Source organism: Eschrichtius robustus, chromosome 13, assembly GCF_028021215.1.
Source record: "Eschrichtius robustus isolate mEscRob2 chromosome 13, mEscRob2.pri, whole genome shotgun sequence".
NCBI classification, from domain to species: domain Eukaryota; kingdom Metazoa; phylum Chordata; class Mammalia; order Artiodactyla; family Eschrichtiidae; genus Eschrichtius; species Eschrichtius robustus.
In genome coordinates, this window is record NC_090836.1 from 68,190,688 (window position 1) to 68,207,213 (window position 16,526).

General features: G+C 38.1%; 1 protein-coding gene across 8 annotated transcripts in view; it reads right to left on the reverse strand.

Moving 5' to 3' along the window:
- Nucleotides 1–16,526, reverse strand: part of LIN7A (lin-7 homolog A, crumbs cell polarity complex component) — a 242,791-nt gene that overhangs the window by 104,079 nt on the left and 122,186 nt on the right. The window contains exon 1 of one of the 8 annotated variants that reach the window (XM_068560212.1): nt 9,015–9,102. The exons of 6 other annotated variants lie outside the window; for them this stretch is intronic. The gene's annotated coding sequence lies outside the window, so the exon portion shown is untranslated. Of the gene's footprint in view, nt 1–9,014; nt 9,103–16,526 lie in introns of those variants that run through there. One more of the 8 variants, XM_068560214.1, reaches the window with a different exon arrangement.

Genomic DNA, 16,526 nt, shown 5'->3' on the forward strand with positions numbered 1-16,526 from the left:
CAAATTTTATAAGAAGGTTACATTTTGGTGTAATTACTAAAGAAAGCCATTGAAGAGTTTTTGGCAGAAGAATGATATGATCTGGTTCACATTTTATAAATATCATTATGACTACTGTTTGAAATGTTAGTTACAGTGGGTCAAGGATATACACAGGAAACCGGTTAGGAGGAAGGCTATTACAGTGGCCTTGGCAAGAAATGGTGAAAGCTTCAATTAAATGGTGGCAGCGGGGATGGCAAGACGTGGACAGCACAGGTTGGGAGAAGAAGAACCAGTACCCCGAGGAGGTGCACAGCTGTATGGTGAGGTCTCAAAAGAATGTCTCTTCAGCAGAAAAGGATTTATTAGTGAATACAGTCACATGCCTTAGCCTGTTTCATCAATAATTGTGTCTGCCTCTTTACCCGTGCGCAGATGGTGTCAACAAGTTTAACAAGTAACCAGAATAACAAGGGAGAAGAAAAGTATCACCACCCTGAAGACAAAATTATTTTAAAAGCACATAATAAGAGTGTGGCACTTTCTCCTGTTAGTCTCCTCCTATCCATTGAAGATCCCTCCATTCAGCGTCAATTAGGGATTATATAAAATGTTTTAGCACTGCACCAAGCAGTTGGAGAATATGGATATAAACCTAAAAGTCAGAGACCTGAGAAGTATAAAATGTGGTAATGCTGATTATATACAGTTATTGTGAGGTCTGAAGGAGAATGTAATTACGATGAGATTTTCATATAGAGTACCTGGCACATGAACTATATATGACATCTATACCATCTTTTCTTTTAACCCTTTCTTTCTGTGGGTCCTCACTTCCTGTTCTATTAGTGGAAATATTTGAAGAGGAAATGTTAAATTATAGGAATGAAACTATGCTACTCAAATTTCCTTTGAAAAGGTGACTAGAGGTCCTCTTTTTAAAGACATACTTGACCAACAGAGTTTAAGTAAAATGGCTATGGACAACTGAATCTAGCCGTAAGTTAGTATTTCATGTACAGTATTGTAGAAGTCATTATTAAGTCTACATTTTAAATAGTGTACATGAAATACTGACATTACTAGCTTCATGATGTATCTAAAAATTGGACCAAAGAATGCTCAGTTTAAAAGTCTAATGCTGCACAACAGAGCATGTGTACCAACAAATTAAAATAAATGGCCAATAATGTTTTGCACTTGCGTTGCTCTGATATGAAAGGAAATTCTGTCAATTTACAAGTTATAATGAGACATGACAACCATTGTGCCCTTCTCATCTGACACTTATCTCTGTTTGGATCCACCCAAAACTTGCCATGTTCCTTAAATGCAGACTAATTGGTAAACCTTAGGACTAGCTCAATTTAAATGTGCTCAAATTAAAAGCTTTACTTAGTATGCTGCTAAAAATAATCCCAATTTATGTTTATTATCAAAAGCTGAATGAATTCTCTTCCTAGGATTTGGGATGACACTGAAGTGTATCACAAAAGTCTGACAATACTAGAATTTTTAAATCATGAATCTCAAATTGTTTGCCAAACCTACTGCAACCAGAAGAACACTTTACGCCACAAAATGAAAAGCTGTAGTTGCTAAGAGATTCTCTGAAGTGGCAGGTACCTGTTTCATTTGAAAGTGATTACTTACCCAATAAACAAATCTTTAAGTATACAAAGCTTAAGATACAGCTTTGTTAAACAAATCCCTGTTATGTGGTCTGAATGAGTAACGTGTTCCCGGTTTTTATAGGAACTATATTCAACGTTTTCTTCTTTTTCTTTCCTTCTTCTTCCTTTTTTAAAAAAATTCATCTAATTTTCCCAAGCAGCTAAAATTGGAGCTTGATTTGCTTACCATCACCTGAGACCTCAGGAAATCAGAAGTTTCAACTTCCTTTTTTGTTTGAGCTTTCTTTTATCTCTACTATATTTGACGTCTTTCCCTTTCTTCTATATTTTCACCTCACGTTTCTTTTTAATCTTGCATCCATGTCTTTACATAATGACAGCTAACTATAACCTTAGTCCTAATGACAGTGAAATTAGCTCACCTCATTTTTTCTTGTTTCCAGCCTTCTTGGAAACCACGCAAATGAACACCTGACTTGATTGTGTTTGGAGAATCTATGAGAAATTAGACCTGGCCAAAATGTAATCTGTTTCTGCATGTCTGAAAGAAGCTGAACAAAATACTGCCCTCTTTTACATTAAATACTAAAACACCTGTGTCCTATTAATTTTTGTATGCTCCATTATATCCAATCCAGAATCATGACAATTGTAGGCACTTAAAAACTGGTTGTTGAATAAAATTGATTGTACGGAATTAAATGTTATTGTTATATTATACCAGTATTATGTATTATATACTTATATATATTATATTAATATTATATACAAGTATTTGTCTTCACTAGTTAACAGTGATACTATATCAAGACCAATTTGACAAGATTTAGATTTCTTACAAAATGTGAATTCTGAGAAAACTAGGATTTAAGGAACTAGACTCCATCTTTTTATAATAATCAAATTTAACCTTCTACAAGTGGGTGGAGTATGAACCATGGGTATGACTTGGAAAGTGGATCAGAGTTTATTTTAGCACTCATGAAAATTTTCAGGAAAGCCTTATTTTAAACTCTCTGGGAGGTATTTCAAAGTACATTGTCCAAACTACATTTTGTATGCAGACAAATTGTTTCTAAAATTTCTTAGACAATGAATACAATGAGCATTTCTTCATTAGCCAGTTAAGTACTGGGAGTATAGTTGTAGGAATACAACTACCACGTACAGATTAGCAAGACGATACCTCAACACTGCATCACCAGCGACCCAGCCTCTCCATCCAGACTATGCTTTATTTACACTTCATCTACAGCCTCAACTGATTTTAGATGCACTTGATGAAAGAACAAAACACTTTTCACAGAGCTTTAAATTTAACTTTCAATTGAAGTCTATATATTTTACCTTCCCTTCCGTAACTCCTTATCTGTCTAATGTTTTCTCAATAAAAGTTAGTTAAATAATTATTGTCTGGCATTTTAAAATACTAGACACAAAAAGATATGGATCCTTAGGCTCTATGAGTTTTAGTATTTCCCTGGCTTAGTACATAAAACATAGCCAAGCTTTTACACTGGTAGTGATTCCACCTGTGTATATTGTCAAATTGGAATTTTTTTTCCCGGTAATTATTACTAGGACATCCCAATCCCCTTTTTCATATTGCTCAGGAAATTGGAAGTGAAAATTTTATCAGGAAATTGCTGGAGAGACACCCAATCGAGTTCGGTGTTTTCAAAGAGCTCATTATAAAGAAACCTTACAAATTTAACTTTTCATGTCCTCAAATCTCTCCTATACTAGAGAATGGATGAATGTTTTTATCTAAACTGACACTTTGATAAATTATTCTGCTATCAAGCTACTTAATAATGTTTCCTCTGTTACCTTATCACTACTATATCATACTATGACTCAGTTTCTTAGTTACTTTGAGAATTGTATGGTGAGGTTAGTGCAGTGCTATCTGTGTCTTTAAAAGATGATTAGAGGACAAAGTGAAGCTTGGTGTTTGCAGAAATTGCTATGGTGAATAGTTGTTGAGAACATGACTACTATCAAGCTGTACAAAAGATGATTTAAAATTCCAAATAAAAATTGTGAAATAATGAGTTTCTCCTCATTACATCCGATTCCCTGGGGCTGCTTTGTCAGACTTTCAATTGATGTTTCTTTTATAAAACAAATCTTGGGAATAGAGGAGGAGGAAAAATAATTGTTTAGTAACTTATTGCATTTGCATAGCAAACTAATAGTAACTAATGAAGTGTTATTTAGTCATAAGTACAGTTATACGATCTATTGAATAAATTTAAAGATGACAAAAAACAAACTTGAATGCCTTTTTCCCCTAATTACAAAATAAATTCACTTCTTGGGGAGGTTTATAGGGTAAATATAAATTCCAGTCCTATGCTTTAGATATGTTTTCTTTGTTTAAAAAATATGTAAAAATTTTAATTTATGTTATCAAGACTATCACTACTCATTCTTTCTAAGATGCCCACTCTGTGCCATGGTTCTTTCACAGTACCGTCCATCTTTGTTTCCTAGTACTTATCATTATTGTAATTTTACACTTATCTCCATGACTATTTGACTACTACCTCTCTCCTGTAGATTGTAAGCTTCATGAGAACAAGAACCAGGATTTTTTGTTCTCCTTTGATGTCCATGCCCAGCTGAAGGCCTGTAACATGGCAGGTACTCATTAAATATTTACTGAATAAATAAATGAGCCAAAAGAAAATACCTGCCCAGAGACGGAGGAAATATTTTGGAGTAGTGTTGACTTGCTCGATGCTATTCAACACACACTACACAAAAGACTGTTCATTGACTCTGTAACCATAATTCAATTGCTGTATGCATGAAAATGTATCAGAAACATTTTTTAAGTGTAATTTTAAGGAAGTTCTAGGAGATGAGGTTTGGAGGTTCGGTTGTAGACTCTAAGCATGAGGAGTTAAGTTTAAAATTCACAGATAAAACATTTATTTGGATAAAAACAGATGCTGCAACTTCATATTAGATTAAAAATAACAATATTTTCTTGTCAGATGAAAAAAATTTAATCCCATAGACCACTAGATGTCCTTAAAATTATACTTGTACGTTTTCTAGTTCGTGAGTCATTAGGATCTGACTCAAAACAAACAGGCAAATGCAATAAACTTGAAATGACTTGTTCAACAAGGTCTTGAATTTATAGTAAATAGCTGGGTTTTGCTCCATTTGAGAGAAGATTAAATAAAATAAGTTTAGCTTTGTTTTATCTTTTGAATAAGATAATATCCCAATACTTAAATCTGGGTATGAATTCACATTTTTTAATGCAGAACAAGCTACTCATACACAAACAAGTTTAAGTTGAAAGGCATTATTTTTCAAGTGGCCTTAACATAAGCCACTCCTGCCATAATTTGCTGAGTAGTTTTATCTTACCTTTAATTATACGTACACTGAATACCTTAACTCAAGTGCAAGAACGCCATCACATTCTAATAATGCTTTAAACACATTTATTTTTGTTACATTTATCAAGGATATCTCTAACAGGTAAGGAAAAAGATTAACATGTCTCTATTAGGGATCCTTTTTCTTCTACATGCATCTCAGTGTCAACACTTATTCATGCATATAAATGATGCAAAAGAAAAGAGGAAATTGTTATGTTGGTTTATTAAGTGCGGATAGAGGTAGCTTTACTATTTTTATCTGACATTTCAATAATAGAATGCCAGTTCAAATGCCATAGACGTCTGAAAGCAGTGACTGAGAAAAACACATTGTTTACCTGAAAATCATTGTGCATTTAAAGGCATTATGTTCTTCTTATGTACGGGGGTAGATGATGTACTTAACATGTGACTGTCAAAGTCAAGGAACATTTTAAACTAAATTAGATATGAAATCAATATGGCTATTTTTATCATGAATCATAGACTTCCTTTAAAAATACATTCTATAGAAAACATATATATATATATATATAATTTTTTTTTAATTGAACAGTTCTTAAGAGTTATTCAAGCCAGTCTCCTGAGAAGTGCAAAAAGAAATCCTTTATGTCAATTGAACCATTACCATACCAGGTGATAAACTGTAAAATTCCAATAAGCATTGTAGGAATTCCAAAATATGAATAAGTGTTATTTCATTCCAAGAAAAAATAAGAATAAAAAATATGGGGGGGTTTTGGTGGAAAAAAATAAGAATTTATTGTTTTTATTTCCAATTAAAATGTCAAATGCAAGAATTCACAAGGCAGGGAGTGAGTTGAAGAAAACACAGGTGCCTAACTCGCAAACTACAAAAAACAGTATAAAAGGTGACCATCTGGGGAGAGCTGGCTGACTTAATTTTCCTATGAGCTTACCTTCTGCTCCATATTTTTCTTCCAAACTCCCCATTCTGACCTTGAAAATGCAACTACATGTTTTGCTACATGCATTTCCTTCTAAACATAAATGCAGGTAGACTTAATTATGCAAAGGATATTAACACAACAAAGGACATATTGTGTTGTATTTTATTTTATCTCAGTTTTCTGATTTTTTTTAAAAGGTTTTATTTCTGATGGTGATACTTTTTCAGCCTTTTAGCTGTTCTATAAATTCCTAGACTTTCCATGATACACCTGCAAGTGCTGACAAGCACAGTTCTAAGCAACAACTGCTTCTTTGAGAGCAGTGGTTCACAAGGAGGCCCAGAAGGCAGACCTCTGAGAACGTCAAGGAGAGGAGTTGGAAACCTAGGATTGTACTCCTTATGTGGACACAATGAATCATCACAGGGCGGATGACAAAGCTGAAACAGTGAGGAATTCCTGGCTTGTCACAATACACCGATTGCCCAACTATGCTGAGGATGTCAGGATTTCTGAAGGAGGCATCACACTTTACTGACATGGGGAATTAACACTCTGAGCATAAAAACAGATTTTACACTGGTTTTCTTTTTATGTCTCAGTCTGAATACTGAAAATGATGCTTACTTTCAAGTACTTACTTTCAAGCACTTGTTGCCGCATCTTTTCTAAAACGAGACTTTTGCTTTATCCCACATTTTTTTTTCTGGAAAAAGAAAATCTGTAGCTATCACTTCTTCAATATCCCTAATTCATGCTCTAATCATTTCAAGATTAGCCTCCTGCACTATATACATGGTATCTGCACTCCTGAAACTTGTTTCCAGCCTTGAATGCTTTCCAGGTTAAAACCCTGATTTATACTTGGCTGTCCTCCAACATCTTAAAGTTCATCAAGTGCTAAGCTAAACTCATCAAGTTTGTGAACCCACATGTCTCCCCTTTGACTTTTTCCTCTCCCCATTTTCATCATCTATTAGTCAATAAGGCATGCCCATCATTATCTCATCCTTCCTTTGCATTCCTATAACTCTTCCAGATTACAACGATAATACAACAGTGGTCCAAAATGGTCAAACTGTTCCAAAGAATAATAGGATTCCTCGAACAAAGAGTTCCATGATCTGCATATTCCATACGACTTAGAGATTCACAAAGTATCTGAAAGGCTACAGTAAAGAAACATCTTATTAAGTTTGTTTAACCTGATGTTTGGGAAACCCAATATCTCCTAATTCATTTTACCGTGGAAAGTTTTTCAAGGAGCATCCAATAAAATCTCCCAGAGTCATGTTTGTAAAACATTCTTCTTCCCTATAGATTCAATCCTGCAGCCAATTTTCATAGTAGCTAATAAATATACAGCTCAGATGATTTCAGTTCCCTGCTCAAAATTTTCAAACACTCTCGATTACCCATCAAACAAAGCTAAGCACCTCTATCTATCTGCAACCTACATGTTTAATCTGCTCTTTCATGACTTCATTCATCTCTGTAGTTCCCCAGACGTCAAGCCTAGGATCTACTGTACTACAGCCGCTCATCCTCAAACCAAATAAACGTGTTTCATTAAATAAATGTGTACCATCATTTAGCAATGAATCAACCTTTCACACAAAACTCTGGTACTATGAACAGCTCTTTAAAGACTTAATGGCTTCCTGATGCTTTCCAAACTTAAACCAAAGTCTACTTTGCTAAAGAAAAATATATTTACTTTCTTCTCTCCATGATTTGAAAAACTTTGCTGTAGATAAAGTTACCTGCACTGAATATTTTTAGCAAATTAAATTGTCATTATTGCATGGTTTTCCTGAAATAAAGGTGGTATGTGGTGTTTAGTATAATTGAGCCAGATGGGAAATTGGTAAGTAGATGTGGAATGATCATATTATCTGTGATCACTTCATTTCTTAACCAGTGTCAAAACACATATTCTTATCCAATTTAAAAAAAGTAACATCTATTGAAAATACTTCTAAACCTTAAAAAATTTTAGGTTATAATTTTAACTGAAATGGTACTTACTGTTCAAGAAATACTTAGTTGCACATCTGCTTTGGGTCAAGCATTGGTACCAGGCAAAAAGCAGTCAACAAGATGGACACACTTGTTACCACAGTGTGTAGTCCTTACCGGGAGTTCCAGGCATGCTGAGAATTATAGCTACTATGTTATTTCTCTGAAAGCAAAAGTTCTACAAAAAGTTGTTCTTACTGTCCCTAAAATATCTCAGCCTCTCCTGAGCCTACACCAATGAAGCTTTTACCTACTATTTCAAAAATGTGTCAGGACCATCAATGACCTTCACACTGCTAATCGCAATGGTCAATTCCCAGACGAGGTCTTACCTCACCTGTTACCATTTCACACAGATAAGCCTTCCCAGCTTCTTAAAAGACTTCATTTACTTGGCCTCTGATCACCACTGTCTTTTGCTTTTCCTCCCTGGCTTGTGCTTCCTCATCTTCTCAACCTTTAAGTGTTGTAATTACGCAGAGCTGAGTCATCAAACGTCCCATTTTTTCATCCTCCAGATGGCTTTAAATACCATCTATACGTTGATAATTCCCGTATTTATATCTCCATCCTGGACTCTTCCCTTGAGCTCCAGAGTTTTTTAATACAGCTGGCAACTCAAACTCTTCATTCTAGCGTCTAACAGGTATCTCAACACGTCCAAAATCGGTATTTCTCCTGGACGTAAACCCCTCCCCCTACGCTCTTCTGGAGTCTTTCCAATCTCAGGTGAAACTTCCTCTTTTCAGGTTCTCAGACCAAACACCTGATTCTTTATCAACTGCTTTGTTTCTCCTACACCTTATACTCAAACCTGCATCAAATCCTGCTGGCTAAGTCTTCCAGGCGTGTCCATAATTTGACCACTCGTCACTACCTTTCCTGTTACTACCCGGATCCCTACCACCATCATCTCTGATCTGGATTCTTTCATTTACTTCCCAACTCATCTAGCCCGTTCAAACTAAAAACCCCACCATCTGTGGCTTTAGTATCTTAGACTAAAAGCCAAAGTCCTCAAAATAGCAAGCGTCAGCCTCCTCCAGTCCGAGGGCGCGCTGGCCTACCTCCAGTGCTCGGCTGGGCTCCCGCAACGCGTCCAGGCCGCCGTCTTCCCGGGGGCGGCCAGGTGGCCCTCAGCGGCCGCAGTCTCCATGTCTGGCGGCGGGTTACCTACAGCTGCGTGGTGAGCAGGCTGCCTGGGGCCCCCTGTCCCGACCGCCCCAGCAGCTCAGAAAGGAGCTGGGCGCAGACCTGCCGCGGTGGGTGCGCTGCGGTGGCAGTCCCCAGGCTGGGACAACTGAACTGCCCCTCAAACAGATGGGCACCATCTTCGGAACCCCGGACGGAAGCGAAACCCCTCTAGGGTGTTCCGGGGCCCACCAGCCCCGTGGAGGGCGAGGCCTGGCGTCCCAGGGAATCACCAAGACTCCCAGCCCCCAGCCTAGAGTTGCACTTCCTGGAGCGGCCTGGCGCCACCTCGCGGCTGCTCCAGGGGATGCACCTTTAGGACTCGGCTTTCCTAGGACTGTCCACCCAGAACCCACACCCCGCGCCTTCCCCCTTGGCCCTGCCCATCCCAGAGATAACTGTAACAGCTAAAATGACATCACTTGTCCAGAAAAAAAAAAACAAACCCAAAGCCTCTTTGTCTTTATCTCTTTCTACCCTTTCCCTTGTTGACTGTGCCCCAGGCACAGGGCTCATTGCTGTTCCTAAAATACTTTCAGAACATTATTGCCTCAAGGCCTTTACCCTTGCTGTTTCCTCTGTGCTACTTTTCCCTAGTTATCCTCAGGGAAAACTCGTTATTTACTTATACAGTAAGTCCCCTACATACAAACCTTCAAGTTGCAAACTTTCAAAGATGCGAACGTGCATTCGCATGTCCAATCACGTTAAGTTACTTCACGTGTCTGGCTTACATTGTCACGTGCGTGCATCCTCCGCAAGTGGTTGTGCTTTTGTGTACTTTATTGTACAGTACTGTATAGAGTACAGTAGTACAGCATCTTTATTTCAAGCCCAGGATGTCCGGAAACAAGCGTAAAAGCAGTGGTGATAGGTATTATAAACCTATTACAGAACAGTACTATATAGCCGATTGTGTTAGTTGGGCACCTGGTTAACTTTGTTGGACTTACGAACAAACTGGGCTTATGAACACACTCTTGGAACAGAACTCGTTCGTATGTAGGGGACTTACTGTATCTAATACATGAGGACTTCCCTGGATCCACCCCTACTTTCCTTGGCTCTCTCACCACCCCCCCGCAAACCTGCTTCATGTTTCTGCAGATTACTTAAAATTATAGAAAGTACTATGTACTTATTTGTTTGTCTTGTCCTCCTCCACCTCCACCCCACTACAATATAAGCTTCACAAGAGTTGAAATTATGTCTGTGTTCACTACATAGGACCTAGAACAGGAGTTGGGACATAGTAGGCACTCAAGAATTGAGTGAATAATTGGGTGAATTTACAAAACGGCATTATAAGGTGCTATGGAAGCATAAAACAGAGGGAACTAAACTAGGCTCAGGGAACAAGAAAAGATTTTTTGAGGAATCTGAAACCCAAATGCTAAAAAGACAAGTAGGAATTTGCCAAGAAACGGGAGGAAGAGGAAGGGAAGAGTTCTCCCCACAAAGAGAACAACATTGCCAAGATCCTGACTTTGTTTATTCAACAAATATTTATTAAACACCTGCAATGTGCCAGGCTGTGTTCTAGGTATTTGGGACATAAGTAGTAAAGGGGAAAGGCTATACATAAATAATTTTTGGCATATGGTCAGTTAATAAAATTAAGAACATATTAAGATATATTTAAAATATTGGAAAATGGGAAGCCACTAAAGAGTTTAATGCAAAGAATGACATGATCAGATTAATATCTCAGAAAATCAAAACCAAACATAAGCCTTACCCCCAGTTCCTGGCTGTCTTGATACTTAACCAAGAAGAGCTTCCTTTCAGGTTCCACAGTCATTTCTAATATAAGCCCTTAGTAACAGATAAAGTGAAAATGGTGCTAATTATTTTCCTGTATGTGAATATAAAACAAAAAACGTCTTATAAATAGAAGTTTTCAAGTTTTTCAAAACTTTAATATAATTTAATGTCATTTTATTAAAAAAAAATCTTAGCATTCTTTTCTCATATTTTTCAGGAATCTTTTTCAAATTTACTTATTTTTTCAGTGTCATGTTCTTTCCTTATAGTTTCTATTTTTAAAGTGCATTTTAAAATCATTATAAATATGCTTATGGTCTCTTTCTGATTTCTTCTATATCGAGTTCTTTTAGTTTTTCAGACATATCTTCCTTCTTCTCTCTGAATTTCTGTTCCTTTTGCCCAAAACACAGGGCTCACTAACCCCCTGGTTTGTTGTCAGCACTGACAACACTCACTCGAATGTTCTATCTCCTTCTCATTCATTTCTAATGTTTATTTGTGAGCTCACCTTTGGCAGGGATTGTTTGTTCTATGAGAAACCAGTGATGTAGCTGGATGCTTCTTAAGAGTGCTTTCATTTTACTTCCTCTAGTCTGTCCTAGGCTAGGACTTTTTATGTAAGTTTCTTGTGAGAAAGTTTCCTGAACCAGCTCAGTGGTATATATTCAGACTCCAAGCTAAGCAATGCAGTTTAGGGTATGGGTATAATGAAGATCTAACACGTCACCCTCAGTTCCTGCTTTGCCCCCAGCCATGGGGCTTATTTCTCAGTCTGGGACCACTTGGCATCTCCTTCATCTCCCTCCGTCCGCTTGTACCAAGATGTCAGCGCGATACCACTGCCATTCCAGCCTTCACTTCCCCTTTCATTCCTGGCACCTGGAGATTATGCTGTCTCACTTGCAATCTAAGCTGTAGAGAGTTTAATTGTTAGATTTTATGTGGCACCTCTTGATGTTTGTAATGGGAGAGGTTCTGTGTTAGCTCAGTCTGCCATATTACAGATTCACTCAAATTAGTCTCCAAATTGGATTTTAATTTGAAATATGAGCAACAACATAAAGACAGTCTGCCTAACCAGTTGCTCAGATGTGCAAATAAATACCAAAAATTAACTAGGCTGCAAAAATGCTTTCAAAGTCTGTCTTCCCAACTGGGAACACAATTTCTTACTCAATTAGGTTACTGTGAATTTTAGCTCACATAGGATAGGTTAACTTTGCAAAACTGTAATAGTATAGGAAACTTGAAGAGTATAGAAACCTATCCAAGCAGAGAGGGGAGGTGAGCCAGGCTCACACCCAGCACAGGCTCACTCATCTGTGGCAGAGCGTGGGCAGAAGAGACACTGGGTGCCATACAAATGGGTAAGAAGAATTCAGCTGAAGTGTTTAACTGATTGATGAAAGTCCAAATGTGAGCTAGCATGACAATATAAAACCTCTGGGAGTGGCAAATACAGGCAAGCTTTTACTGGGAGCTCGTGAGAAAGAATGGATCAGAGTTAAGAGTAAAGGTAAAAACTTGTTACAACAGGGAGACAGATAAAAGAAAAAACCCTGTATGCCAAGGTGGAGGCAGAGGGAAGCAGGAAACAGTGTTAATTCCAGGATCCAATACCAATACTATTAGAGGCCCCCTACCACTGAGGAAGGGGCAAGGAGCTCTCCCACCAAGACCCTCCAAGGATGAAGGCAGAGTTTAGTCTGGTAGACCAGGAAGAGGCAGGATCATTGAGAAAGCCCCATCCTTGAGACTCAGGCACAGGGTCTTCCTGAGACCAAGGCTGGGCCAAGACAACAGAGAAGCTCCTTTGTCCCCACCACCAGGCTAGTAAGTACCAAGAAAGGAGCGACAGTAGTCTACCCCTGAGGGAATGTAAGAGCAAAAAGCAAGAATCAGCTGGGACACGGGTGTACAAGGAAGACTGCAAGCTGAGGGTCAAGCAACTCAAATGGTTCAACTGAATGCATATATAAAAGCCATTCTCTCTTTTCTATTTCTTTAATGCTCTAAAAGCAGAGGTTGGCAGGCATTTTCTGTAAAGAGTCTGAGAGTAAATAGCTGAAGCTTTACAGACCAAATGGTCTCTGTCTCTGAAATTACTCACCTCTGCCACTGTAGCCTGAAAGTAGCCTGAAAGCAGCCATAGACAACATGTAAATTAATGAGCATGGCTATGTTCCAATGAAACTTTACTTATAAACATGGAAATTTGAATTTAATACAATTTTCATTGTATTAAAATACTTCATTGTCACAAAATATTTCTCTTTTTGAGTTTTCCAACCATTTAAAATAATGAAAAAAACATTCTTAGCTCTCAGGCTGTATTTGGTTTGGGGGTTATAACTTGTGAGCCCTGGTTTAAAGCACAATTAGTAGCAATGAATTATGCATTTATAGCATAGATATAACAGTAGCACAAAAGACAAGAGGCAGCAGTTGGAAGTATATTATTTTAAGGGAGGCTGTGATAAGTTAAAGATACACACTGTCGACCCTAGCCAACACCCCCCCACAATACAAACATTAAAAGAAAGACTTATAGCAAAATAAGCAAAGGCCTACATCAATATTAGATCAGTAAAGTATTGTTTGAATGTAAGGCAATTGATTAGATACAGCTCCTTTACATTTGGAAAATGCATAATTTACAAATAGAAAATTTCATCTCGAAAAATATCCAGGAGAAACTGCTAAGAAAAAAATAATTAAATGTATTTAAATAATTCAATGTATTTGAAAATAATGGAGAACAATCCAAGAGAAGAGGCTCTGAAAACTTGTTCGTACATGTAAGACAAAGATTTCAAAACTCACACAGGGAAAAAAATGAAGCTAAGTAGGAAATTAGGTATACCTTAATGTGTATCTGTGTACAACTTATCTTGCCTATAGCTAATTTGTTCAACTACTTAGGATAGAGGATTGCTGAGGCTAAGATCATGTGATGATTGCTATACTGTCTTAGCTTAAACTGCTATAACAAAGTACCATAACCTAAGTGGCTTCAAAAACAGACTTTTATTTCTCACAGTTCTGGAGACTGGAAAGTTCAAGATCAAGGTGCCAGCAGATTCAGTTTCTGATGAAAGTCCCTTCCCAGCTTGCAGCCATCTGCCTTCTGGATGTACACTCACATGGTGAAGAGAGAGCTCTAGCCTCTTCTTATAAGGACACTAATCTCATCATGACCCCCACCCTCATGACCTCATCTAACCCTAATTACTGCCTAAAGCCTCCACCTCCAAATCACATTGGGGGTTAGGACTTCAACATATGAATGGGGAAGGGAGAGACAAAAACATTCAGTCCATAGCATACACAATCTTAATACTTTGCTATTCAAAGTTATCATTTGGAAGCCAAACTGTCAATAATTGGAAAATGTGTGTCATTAGAAGAAATGAGTGTCTACATGATCCAGAATACCTTATTTATCCAGAGGCGTGTATCTGTCAAACTCAACTAACTAAAACAGGTCTGAGAAGCTGGAGTGATGCAGAATTTCTCTTTGAGCCATCCACATAAATATCTCATCATTCCTTTAGTAATATGCATTGTTGTCCTGCCTTACTTGTTTTATCTTCCACTATTCTTTTACAAAAGCTCCATTTTCTAGAGAACATATACTATACCAGAGAAGGAAAGGAAATGAATCCTATATTTTTCAGGTTAAAAATGGTTAAAAATTAACCATTAATTAATTTTCAGTTATCTGTAAGGTTTTGAGGCAGGAGATAGATGGGCTCCAGGCTAGACATTTACAACTGGACTGTTCACACTTCCTGGGGTGAGAAGAAGATGGGCTCCAGGCCGGACTTTCATTACCAGCCCCGTTTACACGTCCTGAGGCAAGAGATAAACGGGCTCCGGGACTGCATATTTATGACCGGACTCCTCTCTGTATTTCGAGATCTGCACTTCGATATAAGAAACAGTAACAGGAATAGGGTAGATAACTGGACATTGGACACTTTTATGGCAGGGACAGAGAGGGACTAAATGCTGTTAAAAGAGCAGGAGGTCATACATTTCCCATCCTTAGGGCAAGGGAAACATTGCACATGCACAGAAAGGCTCCTTGGGGGTCATAAAAGAGGGGGCACCACCCCATAATTTGTGATGCTAAGGCCATCCCATAGGCCTCTGGGCTGTGGTCCATCTTGGAAAAAAAGTCGTGCACACACGTTGGGGAAAGTCCTAGGGCAGGTGTGGAAAAAGAAACCAGATAATAGGCCAAAGGTAAACAAAGAACTGACCTAGATAAATGACTTAACCACCTCTTTACTGCACTCCTTCTCATTAGCGAGGACGCCCACACCTTTCTCTCCGGGTGTGCATCTCTGCCTTGCTTCTATCTTAACTAAACAAACCGTTTCTCTGTGTGCTCTCCCACTTGTTGTTGTGCTACGTCTCCAATAATAAACTTTGTATGTGTTTTTACAGTTTTTGCCTCCGTGAGAAATGTATTTTTCACCAGGGGCAAGAGCCAGGGGGGGTCTGGTGGCTAGGATTCCTGGTTTTCATCCAGGCTACCCGGGTTCAATTCCTGGGCAGGGAATTAAGATCTTGCTTCATGCCACCACTCACTGCTGCCTCTCCAAGATCAGTTTACTTAGATGGATCACCTCTCCCACATTTAATGCTAGGCAAATACAGCATGGCTTGGGCCACTGAAACACATGTTAAAACCTCCAGGCATATATTTTAAAGATCATGGGTAAGCAGAGTGTGTTTATGCCCTTCAGGCCATTTAGAGCCAATCTTGAAGCAAAAAAAGAAGTCACAATTTTCTCTTCATGCCTGAAACTCAGGTTGTGCTGCACTTGTCTCACTTAACAGCAAAGACTGTACAGAAAGGGACTTGGGGCCCTATTATCACTTTTTCAACTCCCTCTGTGAGCCTGTCAAAATTCCAAGTATATGAAGAAGCTTTATCTGCGCATGACAGATCACTGAAAGATAATCTAAATGTCACAGTCATAATCTCTTGGTTCACTGGCACAGCATGGAAAGAAGGAACAGAATCTTGCTAGACTTTCTTATAATTCCATATTTGGGTATTTTGATCTTTTGTACCAAGAAAGTAATAAACATGATTAATAATAAGCACAACCATTTATTAAACACCTGCTATTTTCAAATAATTGTGCTAGACTTTTAAAATACATCACTTAAATTAGTCTTTACCAGCATTAGGATATACCCCTTTTATAAGCATTGAATAAAATTCTTTCCTTTTTGTCTGAACAACATACTGTCCTGGGAATGCCTCCTACCTGTCTGTCTGCTCTTTGAAGCCTTTGCAAGCACCTCCGTGTCTGCCATCCCTTACAAGTCCAAGTCCCTCAAGTCTTGTTACAGACCCTGTTACAGACCTATGCACTTGGCTCTCTACAGTGTAGCATAGTGATTAAACTCAAGGTCTCAATATAAACCAGACTGAGTTCCAATCCCTTTATTTAGCCCCTTTCTGCCTCAGTTCCCACATCTTCAAAATACTAATAGCATGTGCCTCAGAGGTTTGTTTTCAGGACTAATTGAAATGAAATATGAAAAACTCTAAGCACAATGCCTGGCATGTACTAAATGCTCAATACGTGTGAGCTGTTACT